This window comes from Antechinus flavipes, chromosome 6 (assembly GCF_016432865.1).
Source record: "Antechinus flavipes isolate AdamAnt ecotype Samford, QLD, Australia chromosome 6, AdamAnt_v2, whole genome shotgun sequence".
Classification (NCBI taxonomy): domain Eukaryota; kingdom Metazoa; phylum Chordata; class Mammalia; order Dasyuromorphia; family Dasyuridae; genus Antechinus; species Antechinus flavipes.
The window spans coordinates 126,709,087-126,730,513 of NC_067403.1; the positions used below are offsets into that span (position 1 = coordinate 126,709,087).

The following is a 21,427-nucleotide window of genomic DNA, read 5'->3' on the forward strand; positions in this document are numbered from 1 at the left end:
AAATAAACTTAATACCACACAGCAAAATGCCTTGGTGCATTCAACTTGAGCAGAATCAATGATGTCTGGGGCATGAAGTTTTAATGTACTTAATAAAGGAAAGCAAATTGCTTCCTATTAGTCATGAAATGTTACCACAGAAATTTCCCCCAAAAAATTTATTAGGCAAATGAAAGGATGCAGTAGTAATTAACAAGAACATTGTAAGACACTATCAGTTTATCCTAATGGAAGCAGCAATCATGAAAGATGAAGACAAGACAACGTTTAAAAATGCCAAAGCATTGATGTAAAGTAAAATCAAAAGTTTCAAAAAGATTCCAAAAATAATTTCTTATCAGTGGTATAAGGAAAGAAGGAGTGGATACAATGTTAAAGTAGAGTCAGTTTATAAAATGAAAACCAGATTTGTGGATAATTAAACATCTTTGGGGAAGAAATGACTGAGAACATGAGAGTTCCTTTGTAGCAGTAGTATATACATTGCTACTTTTTCTAAATAGTTTGTGAAGGTTATTCACTTTGTAAAATTAAATTTAATCAGCAAAATCATAATTAGCATCTTTATCATAATTTTACATGTTAAATGAATGGAACAAAGATCTAAAAATTCTGTCTGTATTAAATTGAATTAATATATCAAAATATTTATATAAAGAAACTGGAATTACATATAATTTTCTTTCCATTTAAAAAATCCTTTGAGAAATTTGGCATGCATGTTGTAGGAGAAGGAGGAAGGAATAATCATTTATACACCTACTATGTTTCCAGCACTATAATAACATTTTATTTTCACAACTTTAATATTACTCTTTTGTGCAATTGAAGAAAGTGAATCTGTTGGAGTAAATGATGTGCTTAGGGTCACCCCATATCTGAGGCCAGATTTGAACACAGATTTTTTTTTTAATAGCTTTTTATTTACAAGTTATATGCATGGGTAATTTTACAGCATTGACAATTGCCAAACCTTTTGTTCCAATTTTTCCTCCTCTTCCCCCACCCCCTTCCCTAGATGGCAGGATGACTAGTAGATGTTAAATATATTAAAGTATAAATTAAATACAAAATAAATATACCGGCCAAACCGTTATTTTGCTGTACAAAAAGAAATAGACTCTGAAATATGGTACAATTAGCCTGTATAGGAAATCCAAAATGCCGGCAGGCAAAAATATAGGGATTAGGAATTCAATGTAATGGTTCTTAGTCATCTCCCAGAGTTCTTTCCCTGGGTATAGCAGGTTCAGTTCATTACTGCTCCATTGGAACTGATTTGTTCATCTCATTGCTGAAGATGGCCAGGTCCATCAGAGATGATCATCATATAGTATTGTTGTTGAAGTATATGATGATCTCCGGCCCTGCTCGTTTCACTCAACATGAGTTCATGTAAGTCTCTCCAGGCCTTTCTGAAATCATCCTGTTGTTCATTTCTTACCAAACAATAAGATTCCATAATATTCATATACCACAATTAATTCAGCCATTCTCCCATTGATGGGCATCTACTCAGTTTCCAGTTTCTGGCCACTACAAAGAGGGCTGTCACAAACATTCTTGCACATACAGGTCCCTTTCCCTTCTTTATGATCCCTTTGGGATATAAGCCAGTACTAACACTGCTGGATCAAAGGGTATGCACAGTTTGATAACTTTTTGAGCATAGTTCCAAATTGCTCTCCAGAATGGTTGAATGTATTCACAATTCCACCAACAATGTATTAGTGTCCCTGTTTTATCACATCCCCTCCAACATTCTGTATTATCTTTCCCTGTCATTCTAGCCAGTCTGACAGGTGTGTAGTGGTATCTCAGAGTTGTCTTAATTTGCATTTCTCTGATTAATAATGACTTGGAGCATGTTTCATATGGCTAGAAATAGTTTCAATTTCTTCATCTGAGAACTGTCTGTTCATATCCTTTGACCATTTATCATTTTGAGAATGGCTTGATTTCTTATAAATTAGAGTCAATTCTCTATATATTTTGGAAATTAGGCCTTTATCAGAACCTTTGATTATAAAAATATTTTCTCAGTTTATTGCTTCCCTTCTAATTTTGTCTGCATTAGTTTTGTTTGTACAAAAACTTTTCAATTTGATGTAATCAAAATTTTCTGTTTTGGGATCAGAAATGATCTGTAGTTTTTCTTTGGTCATAAATTCTTTCCTCTTCCACAGGTCTAAGAGGTTAAACTATCCCGTGTTCCTCTAATTTATTTATAATCTCATTCTTTATGCCTAGGTCATGAACCCATTTTGACCTTATCTTGGTGTACGGTGTTAAGTGTGGGTCGATGCCTAGTTTCTGCCATACTAACTAGTTTCCCAATTTTCCCAGCGATTTTTGTCAAACAGTAGTTCTTATCCCAAAAGCTAGGGTCTCTGGGTTTGTCAAACACTAGATTGCTATATTATTGACTGTTTTGTCCTTTGAACCTAAGCTATTCCACTGATCAACTAATCTATTTCTTAGCCAATATCAAATGGTATTGTTAACCACTGCTTTATAATATAATTTTAGATCTGGTACAGCTAGGCCACCTTCATTTGATTTTTTTTCATTAATTCCCTTGAAATTCTTGGCCTTTTGTTTTTCCATATGAACTTTGTTGTTATTTTTTCTAGGTCATTAAAATAGCTTTTTGGGAGTCTGATTGGTAGAGTGCTAAACAAATAGATTAGTTTAGATAGTATTGTCATCTTTATTATATTTGATCACTCTATCCAAGAGCATTTAATATTTTTCCAATTGGTTAGATCAGAATTAATTTGTGTGAAAAGTGTTTTGTAGCTTTGGCTCATAAAGTTTCTGATTTTCCCTTGGCAGATAGATTACTAAGTATTTTGTACTTTCAGTAGTTACTTTAAATGGAATTTCTCTTTGTAACTCTGACTGTTGTATTTTGATAGTGATATATAAGAATGCTGATGATTTATATAGGTTTATTTTGTATCATGCAATTTTGCTAAAGTTGGGGGTTATTTCTAATAACTTTTTAGTTGAATCTCTGGGGTTCTCTAAGTATACCATCATATCATCAGCAAAGTGATAATTTGGTTTCCTCATTGCCTACTCTAATTTCTTTAATCTCTTTCTCTACTCTTATTGCCAAAGCTAGCATTTCTAATACAATATTGAATAGTAATGGTGATAGTGGGCAACCTTGTTTCACTCCTGACTTTGTTGGGAATGGTTGCAGTTTTCCCCCATTACATATGATGCTTACTGATGGTTTTAAATAGATGCTACTGATTGTTTTAAGGAAAAGTCCATTTATTCCTATACTCTCACATGTTTTTAATAGGAATGGATGTTGGATTTTATCAAATGCTTTTTCTGCATCTATTGATATGATCATATGGTTTTTGTTAATTTGGTTATTGATATGGCCAATTATACTGATAGTTTTCCTAATATTGAACCAGCCCTGCATTCCTGGTATAAATTCTACTTGATCATACTGTATTATCCTCGGGATGATTTTCTGTAGTCTTTTTGCTAATATCTTATTTAAGATTTTAGCATCAATATTCATTAGGGAGATTGGTCTATAATTTTCTTTCTCTGTTTTCAACCTACCTGGTTTAGGTATCAATACCATGTCTGTGTCATAAAAGGAATTTGGTAGGACTCCTTCATTACCTATTTTATCAAATAGTTTATATAGCACTGAGGCCAGTTGTTCTTAAATGTTTGGTAGAATTCACATGTAAATCGCATGGTCCTGAAGATTTTTTCTTAGGGAGTTGATTAATAGCTTGTTCTATTTCTTTTTTTGAAATGGGACTATTCAAGCAATTTACTTCCTCCTCTTTTAATCTGGGAAGGCTATATTTTTGGAGGTAGTCATCATTTCACTTAGGTTATCAAATTTATTGGCATAAAGTTGGGCAAAGTAACTCCTTATTAGTTCTCTAATTTCCTCTTCATTGGTGGAAACTTCTCCCTTTTCATTTTTAAGACTACTAATTTCATTTTCCTTCCTCTTTTTTCTAATCAGGTTTACCAAAGGCTTATCTATTTTATTGTTTTTTTCACAGAACCAACTCTTAGTTTTATTTATTAGTCAATTTTTTATACTTTCAATATTAATAATTTCTCCTTTTAATTTTAGAATTTCAAATTTAGTATTTGATTGGGGGGGTTAAATTTGGTCTTTTTCTAGTTTTTTTAGTTGCAAGCCCAATTCATTGATCTTCTCTTTCTCTATTTTATTCAAGTAAGCCTCTAAGGATATAAAATTTCCTCTTATTACTGCTTTGGCTGTATCCCACAAGTTTTGGTATGATATCTCATCGTTGTCATTATCTTGAGTGAAATTATTAATTGTGTCTATAATTTGCTGTATCACCCATTCTTTAAGATGAGATTATTTAGTTTCCAATTACTTTTTGGTCTATTTACATCTAACTTTTTGTTGAATGTAGTTTTTATTGCATTGTGATCTGAAAAGAAAGCATTTACTATTTCTTCCTTCCTGCATTTAATTTTGCGGTCTTTAAGTCCTAATATTTGGTCAGTTTTTGTATATGTTCCATGAACTGCTGAGAAGAAAGTATATTCCTTTCTGTCTCCATTAAGTTTTCTCCAAAGATCTATCACCTAATTTTTCTAATATTATATTTACCTCTTTAATTTCTTATTTGTTTTGTGGTTTGATTTGTCTACTTCTAAGAGTGCAAGGTTGAGATCTCCCATTATTACAGTTTTGCTGTCTATTTCTTCTTGCAACTCTCTTAACTTCTCCTTTAGGAAGTTAGGTGCTATACCAGTTGGTGCATATATGTTTAGTATTGATATTGATTTACTGTCTATGCTACCCTTTAGCAAGATATAGTTTCCTTCCTTATCTCTTTTGATTAGCTCAATTTTTGCATTTGCTTGATCTGAGATAAGCTACCCTGGCTTTTTTGACTTCACCTGAAGCATAATAGATTCTGCTCCAGCCTTTTACCTTTACTCTGTATGTATCTCCCTGCTTCAAATGTGTTTCCTGTAAACAACATATTGTAGGGTTCTGACTTTTGATCCAGTCTGCCATCGGCCTCTGCTTTATGGGAGAGTTCATCCCATTCACATTTATGGTTAAAATGACTTATTCTGTGTTTCCTGCCATTTTATTATCCCCTGATTATGCTTTTCTTTTACTTGCCCCCCAACCCTATTTTCCAGTTTTAATCTTATGTGTCCCACTTGTATCACGCTGCTTACCCTCTTTAGGATCCCTTCCTCCCCCCTTTGAATTTCTTCCCTTTTTTCTACCCTTCCCTTATTACACTTTTCCTTTTCCCTTTTTCTGTAAAACAAGCATATCAATTATTTTCTCTTTGAGTCAACTCCAATGAGTAAGATTCACACAATGTTCCTCCCCCTCTCTAAATCCCCTCGGATATGATGTTTCCTCTGCCTCTTCATTGATGTAGTTTCCCTCTTTTTATCCCCCCCTTTCCTCCTTTTCTGACATTATCCCTTTTCCATTTCTACTTCCCCTTTTTTATGCTGTATCAGTAAAATCATAATATATATCTAGTCTTTTTTATATCCAAAACAGAAATACAATTCTTAAGAGTTCCTTTTACCTTTTCTGCTTCTCTTGAGTCCTATGGTTGGAGATCATATTTTTTGTTTAGTTCTGGTTTTTTCCTTAGAAACAAATGGAATTCATCTGTTTCACTAAATGTCCATCTTCTCTGGAAGAAAATCCTCAGCTTGGATGGGTAGTTGATTCTTGGCTGCATTCCATGTTCTTTTGCCTTTTGGAATATCAGATTCCAGGCTCTTCCATCCTTTAATGTGGAGACAGACAGATCTTGGGTGATCCTTATTGTGGCACCTCGGTATTTGAATTGTTTTTTTCTGGCTGCTTGTAATATTTTTTCCTTAATCTAATAGTTCTGAAATTTGGCCATAATATTCCTTGGTGTTTTTATTTTAGGGTCTTTTTCAGAAGGTGTTTGATGAATTCTTTCAATGCCTATTTTTTCTTCTGGTTCTATTACCTCTGGACAGTTCTCTTTGATGATTTCCTGTAGAATAGTATCTAGGTTCTTTTTTTTATCATAATTTTCAGAAAGTCAATAATCCTCAGATTATCTCTCCTAGATCTATTTTCCAAGTCTGTCATTTTTCCAAGTAGATATTTCATGGTTTTTTTCCAATTTATCATTTTTTTGGTTTTGCTTGATTGATTGAATCATTAGTTTCTATTGGTTCAGTTCTGGTTTTTAATGAATTATTTTCTTCATTAACTTTTTTTACTTCTTTTTGTATATGTCCAATTGAGTTTTTAAATAAGTTATTTTGTTCTGTGGAATTTTTTTTCCATTTCACTAATTTTTTTTAGTTAATTATTTTCTTTTTCCAATTTACAAATCCTACTTTCTTGTGAATTCTTTGTCTTTTCCAATTCATAAATCTTACTTTCTAGTGAATTCTTTATCTTTTCCAATTCACAATTCTTACTTTCCTGAAGTTTTTTTTTATTTTTTCCAATTCACAAATTCTATTTCCCTGCACTTCCTGGGAAGTTTTTTATCTTTTCCAATTCATATTTCAGCAAGTTGTTACTTTCTTGCAAAGCTTCTTTTTCCTTTCCCCCTTTTTCTTCTAACTCTCTTTTGAGACTTTTAATGCTTTCTGCTAGGAGAGTGTTATGTAAAAGAGGATAGGTAACATTCCTTTTGGGATAGTATCTGGAGACTGTTTGCTATTAGTCTCCTTGGGGTTGCAAACCTGCTCTTTTTCTGTATAGAAGCTATCAATCGTCCTTTCAATTTTTTTCCTCATTTTTTAAAGCCTTTAGGGTCTGCTTTCAGGACAAAGGGGTTACCAGCTTCCTCTGCAAAGCAAGAAAAGATGTAAACAGGTTTCAGTGTGGGAGTGCTCTGGGCAAAAGTACCCCCCCCCAACCGGAAGTGATTTAGCATGACAGAGAACCCCTGCTGTGTGGTTTAGTGACTGCTCTAAGGCTAGAGATTGGCAGTGAAAGTGTCACTATCCAAGGCTAAAGCCCCTTGTAGGGCTGTGGGTCTTAGTGGCTGACTAGTGAAGGGCCCTGTTCAGACTGGAAGTGTCTCTGCCCAGAAGCAAATTGCACCGTGAAAGTTCTATTGCCCCAGGTCAAGCTCCCTACTGTGCATATTAGAGGCTCTCCTGGGCTGTGCCTGCCCTGCCTTGCAGGTTCACAACTGCCCTAAGGAAAAGCCCGGTATTGTAGGTTGGGGCTTCAAGATTGTGCTGTGATCTGTGCTTTCACTTCCAGTTTTGGGTGTGTACACCCGCCCTGTTCTCTCCCTGCTTGTGCTGATCTTGTCCCTGGCCCCTCAGGACAAACCTTTTTCTGATGAAATTCCAGATTTTCTTTGGCTGGTGAGTTGTTGTATTTTTAGTCTTTTTTTTCCAATAAGAATATTTTTATTCTGATTACCTTAATCCATTTTCTTTCTTTTTTTCTCTTAATTCTATTTAATAATAACTTTATATTGACAGAATCCATGCCAGGGTGATTTTTTACAACATTATCCCTTGCACTCGCTTCTGTTCTGATTTTTTCCCTCCCTCCCTCCACCCTCTCCCCTAGATGGCAAGCAGTCCTATATATGTTAGATATGTTCCAGTATATCCTAGATACAATATATGTTTGCAGAACCGAACAGTTCTCTAGTTGCACAGGGAGAATTGGATTCAGAAGGTAAAATAACCTGGGAAGAAGATCAAAGATGCAAATAGTTCATATTCGCTTCCCAGTGTTCTTTCTTTGGGTATAGCTGCTTCTATCCACCATTTATTATATTAAACATATATGCACCAAGTGGTGTAGCATCTAAATTCTTAAAAGAGAAGCTGAGAGAGCTGCAAGAAGAAATAGACAGCAAAACTATAATAATGGGAGATCTCAAACTTGCACTCTCAGAACTGGATAAATCAAACCACAAAATAAATAAGAAAGAAGTCAAAGAGGTAAATAGAATACTAGAAAAGTTAGGTGTGATAGATCTTTGGAGAAAACTGAATGGAGACAAAAAAGAGTACACTTTTTTGTTTGGCAGTTCATGGAACCTATACAAAAACTGACCATATATTAGGACATAAAAACGTCAAACTCAAATGCAGTAAGGCAGAAATAGTAAATGCATCCTTTATAGACCATGGTGCAATGAAAATTACATTCAATAAAAAGCCAGAGGAAAATAGGACAAAAAAAATAGGAAACTAAAAAATCTCATACTAAAGAAGGATTGTGTGAAACAGCAAATCATAGACATAATTAATAATTTCACCCAAGAAAATGACAATAATGAGACAGCATATCAAAATGTGTGGGGTATTTTATATCTCTACAGGGCTATTTGCATAAAATAGAGAAAGAGAAAGTCAATGAATTGGGCTCGCAACTAAAAATGCTAGAAAAGAAACAAATTAAAACCCCACAGTCAAACATTAAACTTGAAATTCTAAAAATAAAAGGAGAGATTAATAAAATTGTAAGTAAAAAAAAAACTATTGAATTAATAAAACTAAGAGTTGGTTCTATTAAAAAAATAAACAAAATAGATAAACCCTTAGTAAATCTGAATTAAAAAAGGAAAGAGAAAAATCAAATTCTTAGTCTTTTTTTTTTAATTTTTATTTAATAATTACTTTATATTGACAGAATCCATGCCAGGGTAATTTTTTTTACATTATCCCTTGCACTCGTTTCTGTTCCGATTTTTCCCCTCCTTCCCTCCACCCCCTCCCCTACATGGCAAGCAGTCCTATGTATGTTAGATATGTTGCAGTATATCCTAGATACAATATATGTTTGCAGAATCGAACAGTTCTCTTGTTGCACAGGGAGAATTGGATTCAGAAGATATAAATAACCCGGGAAGAAAAACAAAAATGCAGATAGTTCACATTCGATTCCCAGTGTTCTTTCTTTGGGTGTAGCTGCTTCTGTCTGTCATTTATCAATTGAAACTCAGTTAGGTCTCTTTGTCAAAGACATCCACTTCCATCAAAATATGTCCTCAATCAAGTAGAGGAACATAGGATAGTTTACCTCTCAGACTTGTGGAGGAGAAAGAAATTTGTGACCAAAGATGAACTAGAGACCATCACTGATCACAAAATAGAGAATTTTGATTATATGAATTTAAAAAGCCTTTGTACAAACAAAACTAATGCAAACAAGATTAGAAGGGAAGCAACAAACTGGGAAAATATTTTTACAGTTAAAGGTTCTGATAAAGACCTCATTTCCAAAATATATAGAGAACTGACTCAAATTTATAAGAAATCAAGCCATTCTCCAATTGATAAATGGTCAAAGGATATGAACAGACAATTTTCATATGAGGAAATTGAAACTATTTCTACTCATATGAAAGGGTGTTTCAAATCATTATTGATCAAAGAAATGCAAATTAAGACGACTCTGGGATACCACTACACATCTGTCAGATGGGCTAAGATGACAGGAGAAAATAATGATGAATATTGGAGGAAAAACTGGGACACTAATGCATTTTTGGTGGAGTTGTGAATGAATCCAACCATTCTGTAGAGCAATCTGGAATTATGCCCCAAAAGGTATCAATCTGTGCATATCCCTTGATCCAGTAGTGTTACTACTGGCCTTATATTCCAAAGAGATACTAAAGAAAGGAAAGGGACCTCTATGTGCCGAAATATTTGTGGCCACCCTTTTTGTGGTGTCTAGAAACTGGAAAATGAATGGATGCCCATCAATTTAAGAATGGCTTTGTGAATTGTGGTATATGGATGTTATGGAATATTATTGTTCTGTAAGAAACATCTAGCAGGATGAATACAGAGAGACTTGGGAAGACTTACATGAACTAATGCTGAGTGAAATGAGCAGAAACAGGAGATCATTATACACTTCATCAGCTATACTATATGAGGATGTATTCTGACAGAAGTAGATACCTTCAACAAAGAGAAGATATAATTAAGTTCCAATTGATCAGTGATGCACAGAATCAGCTACACCCAAAGAAGGAACACTGGGAAATGAGTGTTTGCATTTTTGGTTTTCTTCTCAGGTTATTTTTACCTTCTGAATCCAGTTCTTTCTGTGCAACAAGAGAACTATACGGTTCTGCACACATATATTGTATCTAGGATATACTATAACATATTTAACATAGACTATAACATGACTGCTTGCCATCAAAGGGAGGGGGTTGGAGGGAGGGAAGGGAAAAGTGGAAAGAGAAGTAAGTGCAAGGGATAATGTTGTAAAAAATTACCCATGCATATGTACGATCAATAAAAAGTTATTTTTAAAATAATATAGTTTTACATCAGGTACAGCTAGGCTACCTTAATTTGATTTTTTTTTTGTTAATTCCCTTGAAATTCTTAACCTTTTGTTGTTTCATATGAATTTTATTGTTATTTTTTCTGTCATTAAAATAGTTTCTTGTGAATATGATTGGCATAGCAATAAATAAATAGATTAGTTTAGGGACCATTTTCATCTTTATTATATTCTCTTGGCCTATCCAATAGCACTTAATCTTTTTCCAATTATTTAAATCTGACTTTATTTGTTTGCAAAGTGTTTTGTAATTTCGCTCATATAATTGCTGACTTTCCTTTGGTAGATCGATTCCCAAATATTTTATTCTATCAAAAGTTATTTTGAATGGAATTTGTCTTGCTGTTGGATTTTGTTGGTGATGTATAAAAATGCTGAAGATTTATATGGATTTTTTACTATCCTGCAACTTTGCTAAAGTTGTGAATTATTTCTAATAGTTTTTTAGTAGAATCTCTGGGGTTCTCTAAGTATACCATCATATCATCTGCAAAGAGTGATAATTTGGTTTCCTCATTACCTACTCTAAATCCTTCAATCTCTTTCTCAAAGCTTATTGTTTTTCTTCTCAGGTTATTTTTACCTTCTGAATCCAATTCTTTCTGTGCAACAAATGAACTGTATGGTTCTGCATACATATATTGTATCTTGGATATACTAGATATGAAAGCTTACTGCTGAAACTAGCATTTCTAATACAATATTGAATAATAATGGTGATATTGGGCAACCTTGTTTCACTCCTGAGCTTACTGGGAATGGTTCCAGTTTATCTCCATTACATATGATGCTTACTGATGGTTTTAAATATATGCTTCTGAATATTTTAAGTAAAAGTCCGTTAATTCCTGTACTCTTGTGTTTTTATTAGAAATGGATATTGGAGTTTATCAAATGCTTTTTCTGCATCTATTAAGATGATCATATGGTTTTTGCTAATTTGGTTATTGATATAATCAATTATGCTAATAGTTTTCCTAATATGGAATCAACCCTGCATCCTCAGTATAAATCCTACTTGGTCATAATGTATTATCCTGGGGATGATTTTCTGTAATTTTTTCCCTAATATTTTATTTATGATCTGTGCACCAATATTCATTAGGGAGATTGATCTATAATTTTATCTCTCTGTCTTCAACCTACCTGTTTTAGGTATCAGTACCATGTCTGTGTCATAAAAGGAATTTGGTAGTACTCCTTCAATCCCTATTTTTTTCAAATAGTTTATATAGCATTGGAGTTAATTGTTCTTTAAAGGTTTGGTAGAATTCACATGTAAATCTGGTCCTGGGTAGTTTTTCTTAGGGTAGTGATTAATAGCTTGTTCTGTTTCTTTTTGTAAGATGGCACTGTTTAACCAATTTACTACTTCCTCTTTTAATCTCTGCAAGCTATATTTTTTAAAGTATTCTTCCATTTCATTTAAGTTATCGAATTTATTGGCATGAAGTTGGGCAAATAACTCCTAATTATTGCTCTAATTTCCTCTTCATTAGTAGCAAGTTCTCTCTTTTCATTTTTAAGACTAACAATTTGATTTTCCTCTTTCCTTTTTTAAATCAGATTTACTAAGGGCTTATTTTGTTGGGTTTTTCATAGAACTAACTCTTAGTTTTATTAATTTATTCAATAGTTTTTATTTTAAGTTTCAGTTTTATTAATCACTCCTTTTATTTTTAGAATTTCAAGTTTCGTGTTTGACTGGTTTTTTTTTGTAATTTATTTTATTTTATTTTTTTAAATTTTATTTCATAATAACTTTTTATTGACAGAATCCATGCTAGGGTAATTTTTTTTTTACAACATTATCCCTTGCACTCGGTTCTGTTCCGATTTTTCCCCTCCCTCCCTCCACCCCCTCCCCTAGATGGCAAGCAGTACTATATATGTTAAATATGTTGCAGTATATCCTAGATACAATATATGTTTACAGAACCGAACAGTTCTCTTGTTGCACAGGGAGAATTGGATTCAGAAGGTAAAAATAACCTGGGAAGAAAAACAAAAATGCGAATAGTTTACATTCATTTCCCAGTGTTCTTTCTTTGGGTGTAGCTGCTTCTGTTCATCATTTATCAATTGAACAGAGTTAGGTCTCTTTGTCAAAGAAATCCACTTCCATCAGAATCCATCCTCATACAGTAATGTTGTTGAAGTCTATAATGATCTCCTGGTTCTGCTCATTTCACTTAGCATCAGTTCATGTAAATCTCTCCAACCCTCTCTGTAGTCATCCTGCTGGTCATTTCTTACAGAACAATAATATTCCATAACATTCATATACCACAATTTACCCAACCATTCTCCAAGTGATGGGCATCCCTTCAATTTCCAGTTTCTAGCCACTACAAACAGGGCTGCCACAAACATTTTGGCACATACAGGTCTCTTTCCCTTCTTTAGTATTTCTTTGAGGTATAAGCCCAGAAGTAACACTGCTGGATCAAAAGGTATGCACAGTTTGATAACTTTTTGGGCATAATTCCAGATTGCTCTCCAGAATGGTTGGATTCATTCACAACTCCATCAACAAACATCAGTGCCCCAGTTTTCCTGCATCCCCTCCAACATTCATCATTATTTTTTCCTGTCATCTTAGCCAATCTGACAGGTGTGTAGTGGTATCTCAGAGTTGTCTTAATTTGCATTTCTCTGATCAATAATGATTTGGAACACTCTTTCATATGAGTGGTAATAGTTTCAATTTCATCATCTGAAAATTTTCTGTTCATATCCTTTGACCATTTATCAATTGGAGAATGGCTTGATTTCCTATAAATTTGTTGACTGGGGATTTTTAATTTGTTTCTTTTCTAACATTTTTATGGTTTTGCTGTCTATTTCTTCTTGCAGCTCTCTTAATTTCTTTTTTAAGAATTTAGATGCTACACCACTTGGTGCATATATGTTTAACATTGATATTGCTTCATTATCTATGCTATCCGTTAGCAAGATATAGTGCCCTTCCTTATCTCTTTTAATTAGGTCAATTTTTGCTTTTGCTTCATCTAAGATCAGGATGACTACCCCTGTTTTTTTTTTTTTACTTCACCTGAAGTATACTAGATTCTGCTCCACCCTTTTACCTTTACTCTGTATGTATCATCCTGCTTCAAGTGTGTTTCCTGTAAACAATATATTATAGGATTCTGACTTTTAATCCTGTCTGCTAACCGCTTCCTCTTTATGGGGGAGTTTACATTTATTTCACATTTATGGTTAAAATTTCTAATTCTGCATTTCCTGCCATCTTGTTAACCCCTGCTTATTCTTTTCTCCTTTCCTTCCCCTTTACCCCCTCCCCAGAATTAAACTTGTGAACACCACTTGCTTCTTAGCGCCCTTTTTTTGGATCCCTCCCCCTACTTTACAGTTCCTCTCTGTTTCTTACCCCTTTTCTTCACAATTACTGTATCCCCTTCTTCTTAGTTTACTTCTTCCCTTTTCACTTTTGACCTCCCACTTTTCAATGAAGTGGGAGAAATTTTTCCGCAAATCAAATATGTCTAATATTTTTATTATTAAGCCAAATCTGATGAGAGTAAGATACACACTATATTCATCCCCTTCCATTCTTTCTCTCAGATATAATAGGTTTCCTTTGCCTCTTTGTGAGATGCAGTACCCCCACTTTACCCTTTTTCTGGTACAACTTCCTTTCCACCTATAGTTTCTAGAACAAATTATACATGTATTCTTTATGTATCTTTATAACAGAAATGTAGTTCCCAAGATTTCTTTTTATATTTTTATGTTTCTCTTGAGTCCTATATTTGGAGATCAAACTTTTTGTTTAGTTCTAGTTTTTTCATCAGAAATAGATGAAATTCACCTAATTCATTGAATGTCCATCTGGTAAAAAAATGTTTATTTTTGCTGGCTAAGTTATTCTTGGTGGCATACCAAGTTCCTTAACCTTTTGGAATATCATATTCCAGGCCCTTTGATCCTTTAATGTGGATGCTACTAGATTCTGAGTAAAACTTAATGTGGCTCCTCTATATTTGAATTGATTTTTTTTTCTAGCAGCTTGTAGTATTTTTTCCTTCGTCTGATAGTTCTGGAATTTAGCCACAATATTTCTTTGAGTTTTGATTTTAGGGTCCCTTTCAGTAGGTGATGAATGAATTCTTTTAATGTCTATTTTACCTTCTGTTTCTATAACATCTGTGCAGTTCTCTGATAATTTCCTGGAAAATACTGTCCAGGTTCTTTTTTTCATCATATTTTTCAGCAAGTCCATTAATTCTCAAATTGTCTCTCCTAGATCTGTTTTCCAGATCTGTTGTTTTCCCAAGAAGCATTTGACATTTTTTGTCCATTGTTTCATTTTTTTGGTTTTGCTTTATTGATTCTTGGTGTCTCCTCAGTCCTTCACTTTTAATTTTTAATGAATTATTTTCTTCACTCAGCTTTTAATATATTTTTCTAATTGTCCAATTGAGTTTTTAAGTGAGTTGTTTTGTTCTAAGGATTTTTTTTCCATTTTGCCAATTTTATTTGTTAGAGAACTGTTTTCTTTTCCCAATTCATTAATTCTGTTTTCCTTGGAATTGTTTACCTTTTCCAATTCACTAATTCTGTTTTTCAAGGATTTGATTTCTTTATCCATTTTTCAGATCCTCTTGCCAAGCTTCCCTTTCCTTTTCCTATTTTTCTTCTTGCTTTCTTGTGAGAGCCTTTTTAATTTCTTCTCTGAGAATCTTGTGTGTTGAGGACCACATCATATTCCCCTTAGGCATTAATCTGGAGACAGTTTGTTTTTAATGTTATCAGGTTTAAAGTCTGCTCTCTATCCATATGTTAGAGCCTGTTTTATTTTTTTGCTCATTTTGTCAAAGAAGAATCAAAGAAAACAAACTAACAAAAAAAAATTCAGTCTGCTTTTTTTTCGGGGGGGAGGGGCTGGATGGTATTACTGAGCTTTCTCTACAGACTGCAGGGGGCAGCAGTGAGACACTAGCAGGACAGCAACGGCCGAGCTGTGTCTGCACTCTGAGACTCTGAGAGTGTGCTGAGTCCCTCTGGGTGGGTTTGGTCAGGTCCTGAGAGATACTAGCTTTTTGGGGTTATGGTTTTCACCCCAAGTATTTATAGCCTCTCTGCTGATCTACTGGCTTGCTGCCAGGGTAAAGTAGCCACATTGTGATAAATTTCTCCCAGCAGAAACAGCTGAGATCACATACTACCCTCTCAGGTCTGCTCAGTGTGAGCTGCCTTGGGTACTCTCACTATTTGTCTTCAGCCTGCACCTGATCTAACCATCCCCTCCCACAAGCAAAAACATACCTTTTGTGATGAATTTCGAGGATATCTTCTGTTGGTAATTTTTTTGTGGGTTTTTTTCAGTCAAGCACTAATTCTGAAGTCTTGTCATGAAAAAAATATTCTGAGAGCAAGATGGAGCTTAAATAGATGTGTGTGTCCTCTCTGCCATCTTGGTCAGAACACCCCCATTGACATCTAAAAAAAATTATCTGATTTTTTAAATTAAATTTAATTTCCTAATCTTTGCTCATGTGATTTTTGCCTTAATAAAACTTAAGAAATTTAGATATAATTAAAGAAATTTAAGAAATTAAGGAGTTCTTTTTACTTTAAAAAAAAATATCTAAAAAGCCTTTGTACAAACAAAACTAATGCAAACAAGATTAGAAGGGAAGCAACAAACTGGGAAAACATCTTCACAGTTAAAGGTTCTGATAAAGGCCTCTTTTCCAAAATATATAGAGAACTGACTCAAATTTATAAGAAATCAAGCCATTCTCCAATTGATAAATGGTCAAAGGATATGAACAGACAATTTTCAGAGGATGAAATTGAAACTATTACCACTCATATGAAAGAGTGTTCCAAATCATTATTGATCAGAGAAATGCAAATTAAGACAACTCTGAGATACCACTACACACCTGTCAGATTGGCTAAGATGACAGGAAAAAATAATGATGGATGTTAGAGGGGATGCGGGAAAACTGGGACACTAATGCATTGTTGGTGGAGTTGTGAACGAATCCAACCATTCTGGAGAGCAATCTGGAATTATGCCCCAAAAATTATCAAATTGTGCATACCCTTTGATCCAGCAGTGTTTCTATTGGGCTTATATCCCAAAGAAATACTAAAGAAGGGAAAGGGATCTGTATGTGCCAAACTGTTTGTAGCAGCCCTATTTGTAGTGGCTAGAAACTGGAAAATGAATGGATGCCCATCAATTGGAGAATGGCTGGGTAAATTGTGGTATATGAATGCTCTGGAATATTATTGTTCTGTAAGAAATGACCAGCAGGATGAATACAGAGAGGACTGGCGAGACTTACATGAACTGATGCTAAGTGAAATGAGCATAACCAGGAGATCATTATACACTTCGACAACGATATTGTATGAGGACATATTTTGATGGAAGTGGATTTCATTGACAAAGAGACCTGAGTTTCAATTGATAAATGACAGATAAAAGCAGCTATACCCAAAGAAAAAATACTGGGAAACGAATGTGAACTATCTGCATTTTTGTTTTTCTTCCCGGGATATTTATACCTTCTGAATCCAATTCTCCCTATGCAACAAGAGAACTGTTCGGTTCTGCAAACATATATTGTATCTAGGATATACTGCAACATATCCAACATATAAAGGATTGCTTGCCATCTAGGGGAGGGGGTGGAGGGAGGGAGGGGAAAAAAATTGGAACAGAAACGAGTGCAAAGGATAATGTTGTAAAAAAAAAAAAATTACCCTGACATGGATTCTGTCAATATAAAGTAATTATAAATAAAAATTAAAATATATATATATATATGTATGTGTATATATATATCTTTTTTTCCCCTTGGTTTAATTAGCTTTTGTTCTTCCTTGCACATGATTTTTTATTTGACATGCCCCTTACTATTTCAGAATATTTTCATTTCTTCCCAGCATTTTATATATATATATATACACATGCATATAATATTCTAGATTCTCGCTTAACTTCATTATTCTGGTAACTTTTTCTCCAAAATATATTTTGTGACTAACTTGCTTTTCTAAAGGCAGTATGCTATGATGAAAAGGATTTTGTACCTGACATCAGGAGAGATAACAAGTTCAAAATCCATCAGAAAAACTTAGTAGTTAAACTTTTGAGCATTCACTTTCCATCACTTTATTCTGAACATCAGTAAATGATCTTATGCCTATCTCATAGGGTTGGTATAACAATGGAATGTGATGAAATAGTACAATATTTTGTAAACTTTGAAGTGCCCTATAAATTATTAACTATTATTATTGCTTTTCTATCCCCTCTATATTCAATTTTCTTTCTTCCTTTTCCCATTCTTATTAATAATGAGAAAAATCCTCTTTCAATTTTTTTTGAAAGCTAACTTTTTTCACACACATCTGAATTGTTATGTTGATCTTAGAATTCATATAATGTTTCATATTTATTTCATAACATATAATCATTTCATAATGTTCCTTTCAGAAATTACAGATACAGAATTCAGATTATCTTCTTTTAAAGGAAGGGGTCTTACAAGTTTTTAATGTGGCTAACTTGGACCAAATAATCTAAGTTGGACCAAAAGAAGACTCTTTTGAGTTTCACATCTCTTGGCAAGCAAGTGATCCTGAGATCTCAAAGATAATCCCAGCAGACGACAAAACCTAGCAATTCAACCACACTCAAAAGCTTTCAAATTCAGTCTGGCAACTTTTCTCTTTCTGAAGATTAGCTGTGTCAATTTTATGGCTGTTTTAGATTTTGTTTTATTTTGCTTTCATGAGACTTTCTCTACTGAGTAAGAATTTGTAAACACAATGGACCATGAATAATAATAATTAGGTGTGACAAATTCTTGTTTTGGAATGTGAATAGGAATACACACACACACACAAACACACACACACACACACACACACACACACATATATATATACTTTGATTGACAAGAACTTTTTTCATTGAGTGATATTTGTAATTTATTTTTAAACATTAAAATTGTTTTCAGAGTAAAATTAAAGGCAATCTCTACAAAGATTTATTTTATTTTTATTTATTTATTTATTCTTAATCCAATCTTTGACTACTCTATTTTAATAAAATTCGTTCTTTGGTAATCACATGTGATTTATTTAAGGTATTGAAAATTATAATTCTGTAAGAGATACCTAGTTTTTCAGGTGTCCATAATAAAAAAGGCAAAGAAGGCTTATTCAAATGGATCTTGTTGTAGAGGTGATCTTGGCTTGTTGAAATCTGTCTCAATGGGTCACAGGCTTTGGGTGGATCTACCAGGGTAGGAAAGATTCAGTTATGCTTATGATGGTTAGCTGAATAGGTATTTGAAATATTTATATAATTAAATCACATCTTGGCAGAACAAGATAATGAATTTTATGGGCAAAGTGATCTATAATTCAAAAATATAAAATTTCCCTAAATCCTGTAAAATTTTTGTAGTAACAGTGCCAGGATAACAGAAAAGAGATATTAATAATGAATAAGGTTTTTTTTAGTAAATTTCTAGATATTGTTTTAGCAATTGATATTATAGATCCTTTTTCATTGTCCCAAAAATTCTATTAGAAAAACTAAATCATACTCGATCTTGTAAACATAAATAAAGCTGTTAGGAAAAGGAAGTTGTGGGTAAAGAAAAATGAATTATAGATTCTCCTCAAAGAGGCAAATAACAGATGATAGAGTTGTTCACCCAAAAACAATAAGAAAAACCTTTTCATAGGACATTCAGTCATTTTATATTACAAGGTCCACCAAAAAATTCCAAAAAGATCATTATGAAAATAATTATAAATTGTATCTCAAGATCTGATGAATATCTAGGGCAAGAAAGAAAATAAGGAAGGAAGGAAAAGAGGGAGGAAGGAAGGGAGGAAGGATAAAAGGAAGGAAGGAAGAACAATAGAAAGAAGGAAGTAAAAGAAAGAAAGAAGAAAGAAAGAAAAAAGGAAGGAAAGAAGAAAGAAAAAAGGAAGGAAGGAAGAAAGAGAGAGAGGGAGAAGGAAAGAGAGAAAGAAAGAGAAAGAAGGAAAGAAGGAAGGAAAGGGGAAGAAGGAAAGGAAGAAAGAATGAAGGGGAGGGAAGAAGGAAGGAAAGGAAGAAGGAAGGAAGGAAGGGAGAAAAAATGTTATGTGAACCTAAGGCTCAACATAGGAAATTAATATTTATTTCAATCTTCAGTAGTTGGCTATACACAATTAGAACAATAACCTGTTAGAAAAAAGGTCAAATAGTACAAAGCTAAGAGAAAGATTTTTTTAAATGAAAAAAAGATGCCATTCCTTTGAAAAAATCAATCCTGATATCTTCAGATAAGTTATTGATGATGGAAAACGAAATACAGATAGAAGAAAAGACAAAGTTTCATTCTACAACAATTTCAAACAGAAATTTAACTTATATAAATTAATTGCTACTACAAAGAAATCAATAGACTTCATGGAACACCTCAGTCAACAATAACAAAATGACTTATTTACCAAGGGCTAAGGGCCATATTAGTTTGGACTAAAAGAAGATGTAAAGAGGCTAACAAAGATGGATGGAAGAATATGCATAGTATCACCCTCTCAAGGAGAGGAAAAGGAGAAGTTAAAATAACTTAAACAATCTTAGTGGGAAATCCAATAAGCAATATCATTTAGTTATAACAATGAAAGGAGGTCAACAAATAAAAGTATGGCAGGAGTGATCTGAAAAACTCTTTACAAATCTTTTTTTTTTTTTTTAAGCAGCTACACCCAAAGAACGAACACTGGGAAACGAATGTGAACTATCTGCATTTTTGTTTTTCTTCCCGAGTTATTTATACCTTCTGAATCCAATTCTCCCTATGCAACAAGAGAACTATTCGGTTCTGCAAACATATATTGTATCTAGGATATACTGCAACATACCCAACATATAAAGGACTGCTTGCCATCTAGGGGAGGGGGTGGAGGGAGGGAGGGGAAAAAAAATCGGAAAAGAAACGAGTGCAAGGGATAATGTTGTCAATATAAAGTAATCATTAAATAAAAATTTTTTAAAAAATCTTTTTCCCCCCACACTCAAAGTAAAGTTATTATATAGATACTAATATCACAGTGCCATGTGTCGCTTATTATGTAGATATAAATAGATTTAAATACATAGATACAAATCATAGACAAACAATACAAATGGACTATTAGAGATATAAAAATTAAACAGGAGGAAAGTAGCATTCTGCATTTTCTTTGGGGAAAAAGATGCAAAGCTCCACTAACAACAAATTTTTACCAGATACAAAGGTGCATCTATTTAATGCCAATAGTTTATCAATGTTATTATATGGTTTCAAGTTACTAAACATAACATTCTCTAAAAAGTTTAAAATGCTTGCTTCTTAGAAGGGAAAGCATATATTGTGTGTGGGCAGATCACAATATAATAATAAGAACATAGTAATAGAACCTAGAGAAAAGGATGTCATCTGGGGAATATATCCCCTATCTTCAAAACAGAAAACCATCCTTTATACCACATATTCAAAAAGAAAGTTAAAAAAAAGTCACAATATCTTTCCCCTTACGCATTATCAATATTCAAAGGACTTCTTAAAGAATTAATAGAGACCTTTAAAAATTTCTAACCTAAGAAAATAGTCAGTGAGAAGTCTAGAAGAATTAAATGTCTAAAAATTATGTCATCAAATAGTTACCAATATGAAATCAGTTTCTTGTTTTGTATAATTGTAGAATTAAGAGAATATCTGGTTTATCACCTTTATGTTTCAAACTGATATCTAGATTAACCTGAATGTTTAGCAAGTGATCTAGAAATTTGAACCTAGGATCTCTGAATGTCAGGGCTTTTATTCCTAAAGTATACTATTATGTTGCAAAAATAGCCAAAAAACTCTATTCTGAATAAATAGATTTGGCAAATTAATAAATTAAAATAAAAAACAAAGATCAAATAGAATTGAGAGAGAAAATTATGCTGTAGACATTGAAATAGAAATATCAAAGGAAAGGATGATAAGGAAGCCAACTACTATGCCTTTTTTGAAGCAGATAACAAATGAGAAGACTGATATAAATCTATTTTGA

General features: G+C 33.3%; 1 protein-coding gene across 2 annotated transcripts in view; it reads left to right on the forward strand.

Annotated features, from left to right (window-relative positions):
* The window catches only part of NDST4 (N-deacetylase and N-sulfotransferase 4), a 387,829-nt gene that overhangs the window by 84,618 nt on the left and 281,784 nt on the right, over window positions 1-21,427 (forward strand). The gene's annotated exons all lie outside the window — the stretch shown is intronic.